The 16,798-nt window shown below is 33.0% G+C and overlaps 1 protein-coding gene across 4 annotated transcripts in view; it reads left to right on the forward strand.

Moving 5' to 3' along the window:
• Nucleotides 1-16,798, forward strand: part of LOC145247940 (nuclear receptor subfamily 1 group D member 2-like) — a 490,243-nt gene that overhangs the window by 339,196 nt on the left and 134,249 nt on the right. The gene's annotated exons all lie outside the window — the stretch shown is intronic.

The raw sequence follows: 16,798 nt of genomic DNA on the forward strand, positions 1-16,798 counted from the left end.
TAATTATTACATATAGTTTTTTATTAAACAAGGTTTCCTCATCAGCAAATATTGGAAAGGGTTTTTATTAAATGTAAAAGACACCATAAATAAACCTAGCATTAAAGTAAGGCAGATGTATCTGGAAAAAATTAAAATAAAGGTATGGATTTAATATATATATATATATATATATATATATATATATATATATATATATATATATATATATATACTAGTGGGGGTACCCGGCGTTGCCCGAGTGTTTGTTTCCGGGACGGGGAGTTTTAAAAAATGTTATGGTAGGTAAGTAGGAAGGATCAAACCCGGAGTCATGAGTAAAAGTAGGAAAATAAAGCGTGAAAAAAAAAAAAAAAAAAAAACATCTGCAACGTTAATAGTTTGGCCACCAAGAAAAGTCCATTCCAGTTGTTTAGGAAAAAAAAAAAAAAAAAACGACTACGGTAGGTCTGCGCGAACGTGAAAATATAATGTGAATTGTCCAGTACGCTAACCACTACGCCACAGAGCACTGCAGCTTAGTGATTTTAAATAACTTCACATGAAAGAACTACGAAGCCAAACCGGTGTTCTCTTCTCAACTGTTCCTTGTGAACGATCCCCAAACGGTGTTAAGTGGTGGCAGGGGGAGAAGGAATTTATTAGAGAGAAAATATTTTACCACTTCCATTGATCTTAACCGATTTTGGCCGTGACTTCTCAGCAGAAAAAGTATAGGAATCTAAGATTATCGAGGAATTTGAGAAATAATAAGCCTATAACACACCTCAGATATTGTTCTGCCGTTTGTGCATATTATATTTGCATGAAATATCTTGATTTTTAATCCTATTAAGGTCAAAATCAGACGAGAAAAAATGAGTTCATTTTATTTATATAGAGAAGATATATATATATATATATACATATATATATAAATTACAACGAGCACTTTTTCTTTCCCTGTATTTTAATTAAATTAGTAATTTTACTATTACATTAAAATACACTCTGCTCTTTAGACTATTGTTCTAATCTCCTTTAATATATATGTGTGGGTGTGTGTGTGTCTATATGTATGTATTTAAGTATATATATGTATGTGTATGTGTGTATACTAGCTGGCCACCCGAAGTTACCCGGTCGTATAATACGCTTTAACATGATATTTTAATGTATGCAGATTCTATATGAATTATTATAGAATCAATCCTCGATTCATTTATATTATTACGGGGACAATCTGTGGACGAATTTGAAAAAAAAAAAAATGCAAACAAATAATGATGATGTCGTACATTAAATTCCATCTGTGTTTGTTTACAATATTGACGTCAGCTGATATTTGAGCTTGACGATCTGAAACAGATTTTTTTTATTCTTATAAATAAATAAAAAAAATTTTTACGGGTAAATAGTTTTTTCTCTTCTAAAAAAAAAAAAAGAATTTTTACAAGGGAATATTTTATGTTACACGGACAAAAACTATCTAAGAACACTGCCAGACATATAAGTTACCTTTGTGTGAAATTTGCAAAAGATAGATTTAGCCGTTTCAGAACCTATGAGGAACTCACGCACTCACATACACACAGTGACTTTTATATAATAGAGATAGAGATATATTTACATATAAATTTGTGTGTGCGTGCGTATATATATATATATATATATATATATATATATATATATATATATATATATATATATATATATATATATATATAGCAAAAATGGTAATTAGTGAAAACCTGGAGAAAGTGTTGAATACTTTTGTAGAGCAGATATGCGTTTTATTCTTTTTTTTTTTTTTATATTACCGTTTTATCAGTTTAAGTCTGGCGGATCGCTAATACGATTCAGTAACCGAAACATGTGTAACTAAACGGATAAAACGGTAATAAAAAATAAAACGTATATATATATATATATATATATATATATATATATATATACATACATATATATATTAGCTGTAGAAGGGCACAGTGAATACATTGTTTGCACATATTTATACTCATGCTACTGCTATTCCTTCTAATTGTTTAAAATAAGGTAACTGTTTTGATGATTTTTTTATCTTCAGGTGATTATTTAAAGAAAATTGTTGCAAGAAGTATATATATGTTCCTATTTACAATTCCTCCCCACGGGACAGAGTTAGACACCAGGGTCGTTTTTTTTTTAATGTGGAGAAAAGGAACGAAAAATAAAAATTGTCTCAGTCGTGAAAGATTCTTCTCCACTAACAGAGAACAAGAAATTGAAGTGTAGCATCTGAAGAACAGATACTACATTTTGATCTTGACCTAAAGGCAAAGAAGCATATATATATATATATATATATATATATATATATATATATATATATATATATATATATATATAATCTGTAACACTGTAGTAACAATAATAAATGAAAAGTAGGTCCATAAAACCAAAATTTCATTTGTCAACTTAGATGCTGTTTGTGCCGGACTTTGTAGATCCGACAAGATAACTTTGTGTGTTAGGCACATGATTTATTATTAACGTTCATAGAAATTGTATATCCGCTTATGGACAATTCTTAGATTCAGTAAACGTTTATCACCTGAGTTGATATAAGCAACAAAGACATCTTCAGCTGTCTGTCGCTTCCTCTACTTTGTCTTTCTTTTTTTTTTTTTTCTTTTTTTTTTTTCTTTTTCTTTTTTCTCCGTTTTGTCTTCGTCATCTGTATTCTCTTTTCGGTTTCTCCGTTTGCTTTCCGCTACTCCCTCCTCCTCCTCCTCCTTCTCCTCCTCCTCTTTTTTCTCTCGTTTTCTCCTCTTTCCTCTCCTTCCCCCCCTCTCTTTCTTTCTTTCTTTCTTTTCAGCTCAGGAGTGCAGAGAAAAAAAAGGGAGAAGAAATTATACTCATCATATTCATTGTTTTTTTTTTTTTCTTTTTTCTCAATGCCTACTTTGTCCGTTGGACTTCTCCTTTCAGTTTTCTTCCCTTTTTTCTTCTTTTTTATTTTATTTATTTATTTTTTCTTGTTGTATCATTCCGTTCTTTCCTTTTTTTTTTTATTTTCCCCTTTTTCTTTCTCGTTTTTTTTTTATTCTCTTCTTTTCTCGTAAAGATAAGAACTTGTGATGTGAAACATTTTTAATAAATCACCTAAATATAGAAATCAGTAAATTGAAGACTATGATAGGATATAATTTTTAAATTATTCGGACTACTATTCTCATTTTAGATGTTATTTTCTTCCTTTCTTGTATTGTTTTTACTTTCATGCCTCTCTCTCTCTCTCTCTCTCTCTCTCTCTCTCTCTCTCTCTCTCTCTCTTTCTCTCTCTCTCTCTCTGTCTCTCCTCCCACCCTCTTCCATTTTATTATTTTCTCATCCCTCTTTTTCCTCCATTTACCTTTTCTTCACTTCCTTCTCCCAGTTTTGTTAACCTTTTGTCATTTCTCTTATTCTCTTCAAATTAAGCAATGATGAGAGCCTGGTGAGTGTTAAAATGGGTGACCATTGATGCATACTAGGTGCTCTATATATTGCATCATGATGTCGAAATTTTCAGGTTAGTATCTGGAGGTGCGTTTAGAGCCACTGGAGGAGGTGCGCCCTCAGTCTTTGTTAAGACATGCACCTAGGAGAAGGAAAACTAATGTAAACACTGAGGTCCATTGTCTGCTCTGTCTTGTGGCAATCATTTTCACCGACTGAGGTTAGCAGTTGTTCCAAAAAGTGTAAATGGTTCCACACCACAAAATCATGATTTATGAGGTTCAGACAGCAAAGTTAAAATAATTATTATCTGGTAAATTTCGTGAATAAATTTATGAACGTATTCGGATACACATTAAAAAATTTTCATTAAAAAATTTTCATTAAAAAAATTTTGAATTAAAAATTTTTTTTATTAAAATCTAACTAAAAAAAAAAAAAAGGGTAGGAGCTGCTCAGCACGTCCTATATTGCCTTGAGTTCAGAACCGTCTTCAAAATCTAGTAAGTGATGCCCTTTTCTCTATGACCCTTCCCCTTAGTAAACTTTCACAAAAACACTGAACTAGCTACAACCACTATCAACAATTTCTCCCACTCTCTATCTGTGCCTAAATCTAAACGCAGATTTCATGAACAAAGTTTCTTTCCTAGAACTTCCTGCCTGCAACATCACATCTGTGAAAGAAAGGTTGCAGTGGGGAGAAAGTGTGGGGGCCAATCATATTGCAGATACGTTTCTACAATTTATCAAGAACCTTCGAATGAGACACAGATTCACCAGCCCAAATATGACAACAATCAATTCCATACAAGCTCTGATAATAGATTTGTAGAGATAAAGAATAGCCTTGGGTGTGAGAAATTTAATTTGTCCCTAAAAATGCAAATTTAATCTTAAAAAAAAGTAAAGATTCTAAACATTAAAATAAAATCGAACGAGTTCTCCCAAATTGGAGACAGACAAATCGAACCTGACCCAAATTCGATGAATTGCCCCTAACTGATAAATGCACCCCACCCCCATCATCTACCTAATTTCAAATTGTTTTCCGACCTTCCCATACTCCTTATCGTGTATATTCATCTGCATCCCTTCACTTTTTCTTTTTTCTTTCCTCTCTAACTGGCTACACGAACCCTCTCCTTCTAAAACTTTCCTCTCTTACACTGTTTCTCTCACTCCCTTTAATCTTGATAAATCATCCCATGAACAAATTTTTGAACTCCCCTTCTTTTCTTAACGGAAAACAGCAGTAAAATTTATGCTTTTCGACTTCATATCATAAGCTCTTTAAACCATGCTACACGTTAGACATGGCAAAATATTTCCTGCTCTAAAATTGAAAAAGTTTTTCAACAATTTTTAATTTTCCAAATTTTTTCTTCCATCGTAGTACATCTACATAAAGAAAAGAAAATTATATATATATATATATATATATATATATATATATATATATATATATATATATATATTAAGCCATTTTAGTTTTAAAAGAGAAGAAAAGTGTTGTGCCAAAACAAAATGGCAGTACCAATCCAAAAACGCTTTGAATTTATAACCTTGCAGACAAATACAAAGAATAGAGTTTCCCATTGGATAGCCAAGCAGTAAAAGTCTTGAATTGTAAAAGTCTGCAGATGAAGAACAAAAATTCCATCTTGTGTGGACTCGAAAAATTCTGTGCGGGAATTCTATCCAGTATGTTTTATGGAGTGATTCTGGTTTCTGATTGGTCGATAGCAGAGTGCCATTCAATTTGATTGGCCAGTTTTTATCATTCCCTAGCTATAAATAGAACCTTCTAATTTTTTGTAACCATATTATACAAAAAATATTACAACAATATATTATATATACTTTTTTTTTATTTTTACATAAACAATTAAGTATCACTACACATTCATGACTATGTTTCAGTCAACTAGTTATAAACAAGATAGTGATTGTGAGTGGTGGAAATTGGGTGGAATTTGATTATTTAAAGGGATGGCTGAACAAGTACTTATTTATATTGGACTTTAAAATAACCGTGTTGTAGTTAGCTGGAAAGCATGCAAGCGGAACAGAGTTCCACAGGCCAGCAGTGAAAGGGAAAAAAGTTTTGTACATGGAATTTGCATTTTAATTTAAGCACAGATAGAGAGTGAGGGAAATTGTTGATAGTGGTTGTAGCTAGACGAGTGCTTGTTGTGGAAGTTTTTGTAGGGAGAGACCGTAGATTGGATCTCAGCCGAACACTTGCTATGAAAATAACGATAGAGCAGTGACGGATCCGCAATGCAACTATGCATACAGAAATATAAACATGTACGCATACATAATTTGGTATTTTTTTTTTTTAGATTAGGTCCACCTCCACAATTTTCTTTTAAACGACAACTTTTAAAGGTTTTCGACTATCCTGAATACGAAAATCGCATTGAAATTTTGCAGACATAAGTAGTTATCGAGATATGAAAAGCTGTATATGCATTGTATTCTTTGGCGGCCATCTTTTTTACGCGCGTGCAGTGTCAGTCATAGGTGAGTAGATTTGTTTATGGCGTGCGCACGCGCGTAAAAAGATGACTGCCAAAGAATACAATGCATAATACAACTTTTTATATCTCGAGAACTATTTATTTCTACAAAATTTCAATGCGATTTTCGTATTCAGCATAGTCGAAAACCAGTAAAAGTCGTCATTTAAAAGAAAATTGTGGAGGTGAACCTAATCTGAAAATTTACCCATAACCATATTCCCATAGGGATATATAATCTTAAAATTTGCGATGAAAATATTTATTGCACGTATTTCTCCCTCATGACGGTCAGCGACAGGACGGCTGGGAAAATGCATTTCCATTTCAAATTTTTTATTTGTATAAATACGATTATTTGATTCCTTATTCCTTTTCCGTGTATTCGTCCCTTTTCTTCTGTTCATTTTTTCTTTCTCTCTTCACCTTTTTCGTTTACCCCCCCCCCTCTGTTTTCGCTATTCATCATCCGCTGACCTTGTGCGCAAACAGCTTTTCCCTTTACATTGCGTTTTCCTTTTCCTTTTTTTTTTTTTTTTTTTTCGTTAATTCGTGATGCAGACTGAATAAAATGTCTGCTGCTACGCTCCATTGTCCACTTGTCTGGCCTCGCAGACGATGGATTCTCAGTGAATCATTTAAGGTCACTGTTTGTTTATCATCTCTATCGGTATCAAACTCCGATGGCACAGCCATTTTAATCCAGTTGCAAAGAAGTTATAGGTGGAAGATACAATGGACATTCCAAAAGTAAAACTTCTTTTTTTTTTTTTTTCTTTTTTAACTCAAAATGTTGAGGGTCCTTGATATGACCTTAAACTATATCCAGTGGTGAGGCCCCAGCTTGCGGGCTTTGGGGAGTGTGGAGCCACCCTTTAATTGCCGTTGCTCCCAGGTTCACTCTGACCTGGAGTGGTAGTACCTGTTAGGGTCCCAACTATGGGTAAAATAGAAACCGACTTGAAAACAACAAATATATTCTATTAAAAAATCTTTCTTCAAAATCTTTGGATTCGGCATTAAATAACCTGAAAAGGGTTGATATGCCGTAAAACAAAAACAACCAAACCAAACCAAAATGTTGAAGAGCTACGAAGACATGATTGACACTATTAAAACAAACAACCATTTTGTGCTCCAAAATTTATTTTTTTTCTAAATGTTCGCCACAATTCTCAAAGCACTTTTGCTAGCGATGAACAATGACTGTGGATGGCAACATAGGCTGTAAATGACCAAATTCTCTCTGATTCTCTCTTCTCTCATCTTGAACCCATGTTACAACGGGGAAAGAGGTGGCTGGTTGATTTTAATTTATCTAAAACCAAGCTTCTATCTTTACATCATCAACACTCTGATCCCTGTCTGTCATCGATTGAAATGAATGGCTTTCGTCTTGAGGAGGTTCCATGTTTTAACAAGTACTCCTGATCTGAAAGGCAACACACACATGAAATCCGTTGCCAAGGTCACTGGAAAAATGAGGAGATCCTTCCACTGCTCCAGTAGATATCTCTATCTATATAAAAGCCAAGTACATCCAAGAATGGAATACTGTGACCACATCTGGGCCAGAGCTACTAGAGGCAGCTTATCCTGCCTTGACAGAGTTCAAAATAGACTTTGTAGCCTAGTGGGGGATGCCGTTTTCTTTTCCTACAAACTCTTTCCCACAGAAGAGATGTTGCAAGCTTGTCTCTGCTTTATCATTATTTTCATGGCAAGTGCTCATCTGAGCTTCAATCTATGCCCCCCCCTCCCTCACAAAACTTTCACAAATCAATAATTTCCCCCACTCTTTATCTGTGCATAAACCTAAATGTAGATTCCATGAACAAAAGGTCTTTCTGCACGCCTGCGGAGCTCTCTGTTGTCTCTTCACTTTCCAGCTGAGTAGAATATGATCGTCTTTAAGTCCAATGTAAACATCTTCTTGATGAGCCATCTGCTTAAGTAGTCCAATTTACCAAATGTCCACTACTAACGATTACTACGATATTTTCCCATTGACTATTGTACATTCATTGGCCCTTTATCCTCGAGTGGCATCTGGGCCTTGATAAGTGATTGCTCCTTTGTAAATATATATGTTCATTTTTATGATAGGTGTGCTGCAAAAATGCAATGAGCTTTTTAAAATTGGGTTGTTTCTTTTCTTTATGGAATATACTTCCAAAATAAACTATTAAAATTGTTTAAAAAATAATAGAAATATTATTTTTTTTTTAAAAACAGTGTTTGCCGGCGTACCTTCATTCAGCCATTTTTTTTTTTTTTTTACGTAATGAAATCTTGAATTTTACAAGTGAGTTTTTTTTTTTCAATTTTTAAACTTTAAAAATTTATCAAAATTTTTCTATTGGTTAAATTTTTATGATATTTTCAGGGTCAATGTGAAATTTTATGCTCTTTCCAATAAACCGAATATAATATTTTAGACAAACGTTTTTTTTTTTTTAATTCACCCCCTCCCCCCTCTCATTTTGAAATGTCCATTAAAATTTTAATAATTAATTTATGTACGAAAGTTTTATATATCAAAAATTGAAGATAAAAGATCAATAAATAATATATTGTAAATTAAAACAACAACAAAAAAAGAAGTGATTTTTGGAAATTTATCTGTAATTCCAAAGTGTAAAACCTTTTTTTTTTTTAAATCATGTTGATTTTTTTTTTTTTTTTAATTAGAAGCCTATGTTCTGCTTATATTGTCCAGTAAGTAATGGACACAATGACGGCAATTTTTTCTATTTCATTCAATATTTTCTTTTTTTTTAGATATTTAAAAAAAAAAAAAAATTCACTGTGTGACTCTCTATTTACAATATAAATCTCACCTGTCTGTTCAAATGTATGTATGTTTGTATGTCTGCCTAAAAGTTTCGACAGAGGTGACGAGTTTTCATGAGATCAGAATCGTTTTGAAACTCGATCCTTCAGACGACAAATATCGAAAAATGGACTAAAAACATTAATTCTTTCACCCATAACTGTGTACTTTTCTACAGGGAGGGGGGGGGTCGCTGTTTTCGCCGATATTTTTTAAAGTCATCCCCTCTTTCCGATTGACTAGCCTTAATTTAAACATTCAGCAGTTCCGGTTTGGTGATTGGTGCAATGGCAAAGACATCACATTTTTTTTTTTTTTTTTTTCACCTTCTTTTCCTCTTTGCGGTACAGGTTCGAGCCTGCCTGCCTACTACTATTTTTTTATTTTTATTTTGCTTAACACACACCTCCAAACATCTGGGTAATGCCTGGCACCCAGGCTAGTAAAATATAAAATAGACTCATATCCAGTTGGACAATGGTCACTTAACCTGGGACAATGAACATATAGAAATCAATCTTCAGTGTCTTGTGACTGATCATCTATAATATAACTCTCACCTGTCTGTTTAAATGTATGTATGTATGTTTGTATATTTTTCAAAAACTTTCAATCGAGGCGACGGATTTTCATGAGATTGGTACTGTTTTGAAGCCCGACGTTTCGGACAACAAATATCGAAAAACTGTCCGAAAGCATTAATTCCTTCACCCTAAACTCCGACGGTTTGTACAAGGAAGGTTCGATTTTTTTTTTTTATCGCCTTCATTTTAGTAAGTGATCGTCACCGTTGGATTGACTTCAACGCTTTTGACTTCTGTTCGCGTCATGGAGACAGCAGCTAAGACGTAAGATTTTCTTTCACTTTCTTTTCTGTCTTCGCAGCACGGGTTTGTGCCTGCTTGCCGACTACCACTTTTTATTTTTTTTTACTCAACACACACCTCCAAACACCCGGGCAACACCGGGCACCCAGGCTAGTAGATTATATTTTGAATAATCAGTGGTCAGTCAAATGCCAAGTTAGAACGGAAAAAAAATGGACAAAGCATTGGAACGTCCTATTAATAATAATATATGAATGCAAACAAGAATTTTTTTATAATCCAATCGATGCATGGCTGAGTGTACTTTATATTTGAACCCCTGGGTCTGTTCAGTTTCAACGGATGGATATAATCTCTCTCTCTCTCTTTCTCTTTCTCTCTTTTCTCTTTCTCTCTATATACATATTAACAAGGTGAATGGTCCAGTTATTGGTATCTGAACCTTGGAGAATTCGCCTAATCCATCTCCATAGTAATGACGTCTGACTTAGAAATAATTTGAACTGCAATCGAAAGTTGCAGGTTACGCTGACATGACCCAGCTTTTAAATGCGAATGACGATGCTAACATGGAGTCACCATGAAGTGAAGTGCGATGGATGCGATGCGGGTGTCGGTAATCCGTTAATCTGGGTTGGTTGATCTGCCAACGCAAAGCAGTCGAGGTAGTTGCGCATTGTTGTCATCAGGTGGCATAATTTGAAGTGCAGATGTTCCAATATGGTAAGCACTTCTTACTGATCTGGTCATCAAGTACCAATTTAGTTACACAAAGAATTGATATAATGGACTAAGTATTATGCATTTTTTTTTTGTAAAGAAAAAAAAAAGAAGGAGACCTCCATATCTGTAACTGGTTGCATTTTAGCAATGTTGGATTAGGAGAAATGCAGTTACAGATTGTGCAACCTTTGCTTCTCTATAGGCAGAGACGTAAGAAAGTATTCATTGTCTTCAGACAGAAGAAGGCAGGCATATATATTAGTATTGGGACGATTAATCGGAATCGGGAATCGGAAAAACCAGAGCTTTTAGGGGTGTCCGACTCGGTATCGGAATGGGGAAAAATTTGAATCTATTTTCCGATGCCAAAACCGGTTCCTTTAATTATCTTTTTATTTGATTTTGTTTTTATAAAACATCTTTGACTGCTTGTAGTAATAATAAAATAATAAATATTTATTGATTTAAACTTCACGTAATCTCTAGATCACCCCCTCACAATTGTGTTTCTATGTTTGAGAAAATATAGGTACATTTAAGATGTGTTTTTACAGTAATCTGTACAAAATAACATTTTTATAGTTAAATATTTAGAGATTTATAAAAAATAAGAATCGGGAATTTAGTACGGAATCAGTAATTGTATCAGAATCAGGAAAAATATTGGATTGGTCCCATCACTAATATATATATATATATATATATATATATATATATATATTCCAGGTTGAAAAATATTCAAAGGATTAGAATCATTGAGTTCCAACAAGGTCGGGTAAAAACATTAACCATGATGCTTCAGGTCAGACATGGCAAAATATATTTTTATCCTCTAGAATTAAAAATACTCTTAAATCTTTTAAATTTTTTATTTTCTTGCCTGATGAGATCAACAATGATCAAAACGGTCTGCACATCGTAGCAAGATATGACTATATTTACATAAAGAAAAAAAAATCATATATATATATATATATATATATATATATATATATATATATATATATATATATAATTACTTCATTTAATCACATAAATTAATATACGAAGATATAATTTTATGTGTAAATTTTCAGTATTTACTGTGCTCAATACATAGGTAGAGCTATGTGGTAAGTTATAAAAATATGTATGGCAATGAAGCTACACAGAATATTCCACGTTTGATTCTCGCCTATGAGAGGCATAAGCTTGACGAATTCTCACGAGAATGAAACGCCGAATGTTCTGTGTAGCTTAATTGCCATACATATTTTCATAACTTACTATAAAATAAACTTTGTCTGGATATCTGAGAGAGAGGGTGAGTTCCCTGTTCCATCTTTTATTTCATTACTAAATTTAAAAAGCGATTTTTTTTCATAATATTTTCAGGTTAAATTCAGTTTTTATAATATTTTTGTTTTATTAAATTGTTGGGTAATTTTCTAGAATAACTTTTCAAATTTGTAATCTAGTAAAAAACAAAAAATGGAATTTTTACTTGGTTAAATAATTTGAAAATAAGAAAAATGATTTTTGTTGTAATTTAAATATTTTTATTGTGTAATTATTTATATCAGTTTAAAATATGTTAAATTAAAAAAAAAAAAAACATTGTTAATGCTCGTTTTCCTAGAAAAAAAACAAAAAAGAAAAGTCCACTGATGTCAGCCCACTGCTACGAGTTTGGAATAGGGGCATGTGAGCGAGAAAAATCGAAAGTAGAATCAGGAAGACAATAGGTACAGGAGAACCCTCTACTAATTGTACACCTACTCTGCCTATAAACAATCAATGATGGCTTAAAAATAAATAAATAAATAAATAAATAAAACAAGCATTTAATGGAAACAGGCCGGTGTTTGTGTTTAACATTTTGGCTGCCATTTGATTTTTCCTGTGAAGCCATAACCTGGGGTAAACTTAATTTAAATGTAGTGCCGCTGCAGATAGTATAAACACTTTCAGAGGTTTAAAACTATGCAAGTTTGTTGAAATTTTTTTTTCTATTTTTGTTCACCACAAATAAGGCCACTTGGACATAGGAGTCTACTGTTTGAAACCATGTATACAGGAGAGGATGTAAGGAAATAAGCAAGATGTCTGTTCACATTACATTTAAAGTTCTGCATGTCAGTGCAGTAAAGGAAGCAGGGAGGGAATTCCAAAGTTTAGCAGTTTGAAGGGAGAAACTATAAGAGTAGAAGGCTTTCCGGCATCTAGGGACTTCAACAGTGAAGGGGTGGGATTTTGCTGCTAGACAAGTTTGTCGAGTGTATGTCTTTCAAGGGGGGATACAAGTGCAATGAGTTCATCAGAGCATATTCCATTAAAGTATTTGTAAAACTGACACAGGGATACAACAATTCGGCAATGGGACATAGGTTGATGCTTGGTCAACAGTGTGTGACGTATTAGATTTCGGTATCTTTTTTTGGATCCTGTCTTAAGAGAAAAATACTAGTGGTGGATGTACCATCTCAGATGTGGGAACAATACTCCATGCATGGACGAATGGTGTTTTTTTTTTTTTTTTTTCTTTTTTTTTTTTTTTTTAGAGGTACAGGATACTCTCAAGTGAGAGTAATTTTCTAGCATAGTAGAAGGAACCTACCATTTTTGCAGCAGCCTTGGCAATGTCTTCAATATATTTGTTCTAATTCATGTTGCATGTGAATGTTAAACTCAGGAGTTTGAATGATGAGCTTTCAAGTCCTGACTATTAGTCCTGACCATCAGCGGTTGAGAAGGCTTCTTGTAATTGTAAAAGGAAAGAAGCTTAGTCTTAGTAGCATTCAATTTTATCATCCATTCACGGTCCTATTCCATTATGGGCTGGGGGTTACTTTTCTGCCAATGTTTTAGATATGCCTACATTCATTTTTTTCCCCTCATGTCTATCTTAGAGTATAGTCTCATCAACAAATATACCCATCTCGGACACAATTTTATTAGGGAGTTCGTTTACAAATATTAGGAATAATAAAGGTCCCAGGTTCGACCTCTGAGGCACTCTCATATTAATATCATGTTGTTTGAATGTATGCAAATCGATGATAACCTGGGTTTTATTATCTTAGAAAGATCTGATTGTATTTAGCATGTGTCATGTTGGCAGTAGCAACATCTTTGAAAAGTGGCAAGAACAGCACTAACAGTTAATGTACATGTAGTTAAATTGGCAAATGAAAACGATGGATAAAAATATGAATGTTATGAATGGGTCACCATTTAGTAAGTGCTAACTTTACAATGGGAATTTTGGGAGTTATACAAGAAAACATGAATCAACAAACAAAATATATTTTTAACAGCAATTTTACTAAGATGTAAAATAGAGTTTGAAAGACCTAAGTTTGTTGAGAAGTTTTAAAGTTCTTGAATAAGAAATAGACAAAAGTATCAGAAATGTTATTTCAAAGTTCCAGTGTGTGTGTGTGTGTGTGTGTGTGTGTGTCTGCACGCGTGTGTGTGTTTACCTTCTAGCTGCTCACCAGAGATATAGCAGGAGGCTTAAAGAAATTTCAGTGTGGCGCATTCCAGTTTTCTAAGATGGACATTTGGACAATATTTTCCAACCAATAAAAACCGCTACCAAACAGTAACAATCCTGTGTGAAATTAACCAAGCCTATAAGACAGTGGCTTCGTCAACTGAAATCAGAGTTCTTCAGAAGGATATCTAAGACATGATTCTCAATGTCAACAATGTCGGACATTGTTGACATTGAGAATCATGTCTTAGATATCCTTCTGAAGAACTCTGATTTCAGTTGACGAAGCCACTGTCTTATAGGCTTGGTTAATTTCACACAGGATTGTTACTGTTTGGTAGCGGTTTTTATTGGTTGGAAAATATTTTGAGTTCACACCTTCCTGTGAAAACTAACTTGATGAAAAAGCTAACTGAATAACGAGAATTTTGGGAGTGACACGAGAAAACATGAATCAACGAACAAAACATTTTTAACAACAATCTTACTAATATGTAACATATACTGTGAAAGACCAAATTTTGTTGAGAAGTTGTAAAGTTCTTGAATAAGAAATAGACTAAAGTGTCAGTGTCAGCGTGGGGCACTCAAATCTTCTAGGATGGGAATCGAGGCACGATGTAGGTGTCAACACAGAAGAACTTTGATTTTAGCTCACTAAGTCGCTGCTTTATAGGAGTTTCTAAAGTTTATTGATTAACGACAAAGGTAATACTAAAAATGTTGAGATATTTAAATAGATCGAAAGCTACACCTTGAGGGTCGTGAAGAAGGCAGCTAAATAGATTGGGAACAAGCAGCGGGAGCTGCTGCTGATGTGTCTGAAGGAATCCTCTAAGAAAAAAAAAAAAAAAAAACTGTCCAGCAAAGGGAGATAAATGCTAGTGGATTTATTCTACAGAAAACAGAAAGTGAATCATGTTCGTTGTTTGTCTTACTTTAAAAAAAAAACTATTTTGCTACTGAATGTTACGAATGTGCCCTAATTGAATGAATTCACTTTCGCTCTTACGTTTTGTGCCTTAAAGACCAGTGAGAAGTGTTTACAGCAATGGCTGGTTTGAAAATAGAGACAAAAGCATCAAAAACTATAAATGGGTGAATAAAACAACAACAACAAAAAAGAAAAACTACAATGGTAATTTGTTAGACATACCTTTTCTCTAATCAGATTAATACTGAGAAAAATGGTGATGGTGGGGAGAGGGGGGGTAAAGGGCATCTTTATGACATCATCAGCTAATCTGGAATCTGATTGGTTGGATTTTAGGGAAAGAGTTTTTTTTTGTTTGTTTTTTTTTTTTTATAGAAATATAAACACAGTTGACTTGCTTCCGCAACTAAAAAATAAACACATTCCAGAAATCTAAGTATGTGTTTATGCTTGTATATTTTTACCCTTAAACTAATTAAACAATCATTATCAATTTTGGAACGCAGACGCTAGGCGTAGGAGTGGGTAATGTGTGTTATATTTAGTTATATTAGGTTGGTGCAAAAATAAAGTTTTTTGACGTATCTGCTAAAAAACATTATTTTTGCACCAACCTAATATTTAATTACATTTAGTTTTATACAAAATTTCAGGAGCTGAAAGGCCATTGGAAAAATTAGAGACCTGATTTTTTTTGTGAAAATTCAACAATATGAATTAGACATCAATTAATAAATATTCCCAGAGTTTCTTAAAAGGCCATAATATTGACACAATTTCTCATTTTGAAAATAAAAATATTGCAGTTTTGCATTAAATTTTATCAGCAATCATTAGACACTTATTAAACAGAATCTTCTGAATTTTAATTTCTTCTTAAGACATCTTCAGCTTGAGCGTTAAATTTTAGACTTTTTCTAGAATAAAAAATCATGTAATGGATTTTGATCAAAATTGGAATACGGATTCTAGACATTTGGGTTAGTATCTTGATTTTAATCTTCGTAAGGATGTAATAATGTATATATTTACATGTGTCCTATCGATTTTTACAACGAGGTTTGATATAAAGACCAAAATATCGGTGACTCTGTGTTCGTTATCATTTTAAGTAGCTTGTTTCCATTCTTTTATATATATATATATATATATATATATATATATATATATATATATATATATATATATATATATATATATATGGGAATTCTAGGCAGTGTATGTGCTCTCCGCTTATCTCGGCATTTGTTTCCAGTCATCTTGTACATACACTTTACTTGCCACTGGTATTTAACAATGTCGACTCGGAGAGGTGTGGTTGGAGATTGTGCAACTGTTGCCACAAAAATTTCATGTGCAGGCATCACTTTGTGGGTATCCATAGTCTGTTAAAGACTGAGGGAACCCTATATATATGATTAATTTCATATTGTTTGTGTTCTCTGTCAAATTTATTGTATATTTTGCAGACTTCTTCCCTCTGATGAGAAGAATTGTATTCTTTGAAACTCCATGGAATAAGGTTTTTCTTGTTTATTTGTACTCTTGTCGGATAATTTACATTGTGTATACCTTCTTTACAGATTTATAATTTTTTTTTTTATTGAAAATTTAAATAAATTTTCAATAACAAGATTTTCATATATATATATATATATATATATATATATATATATATATATATATATTATATTTTAACGGACCCAACAGTTGTATCCAAGACAGTCGCAAAAGAGAAAGAAAATTTGATTCAGCTTTTTCAGTTAAAATAAAAGGCATTTATTCATGGTACTTTCCATAATAACGCATTGTATTTTGTTTTAAAAGTCTATTAGTTCCTCATATTGTTAACGAAATTCTGCCCTGCTGAACAAGTGCTTCCCCAGAAACGCTTTCGCCAGCCACGTGGCCACACGTTCATCTCACACTGCTCCAGCTTGCCGGATACACACCATGTGGTGTCTTTTTTTTTTATTGTTGTGTTTTGTTTCTACTTTTCATTTCCCTTCTCTACTTCCGCTG

Source organism: Euprymna scolopes, chromosome 26, assembly GCF_053919585.1.
Source record: "Euprymna scolopes isolate OS-2025 chromosome 26, ASM5391958v1, whole genome shotgun sequence".
NCBI classification, from domain to species: domain Eukaryota; kingdom Metazoa; phylum Mollusca; class Cephalopoda; order Sepiida; family Sepiolidae; genus Euprymna; species Euprymna scolopes.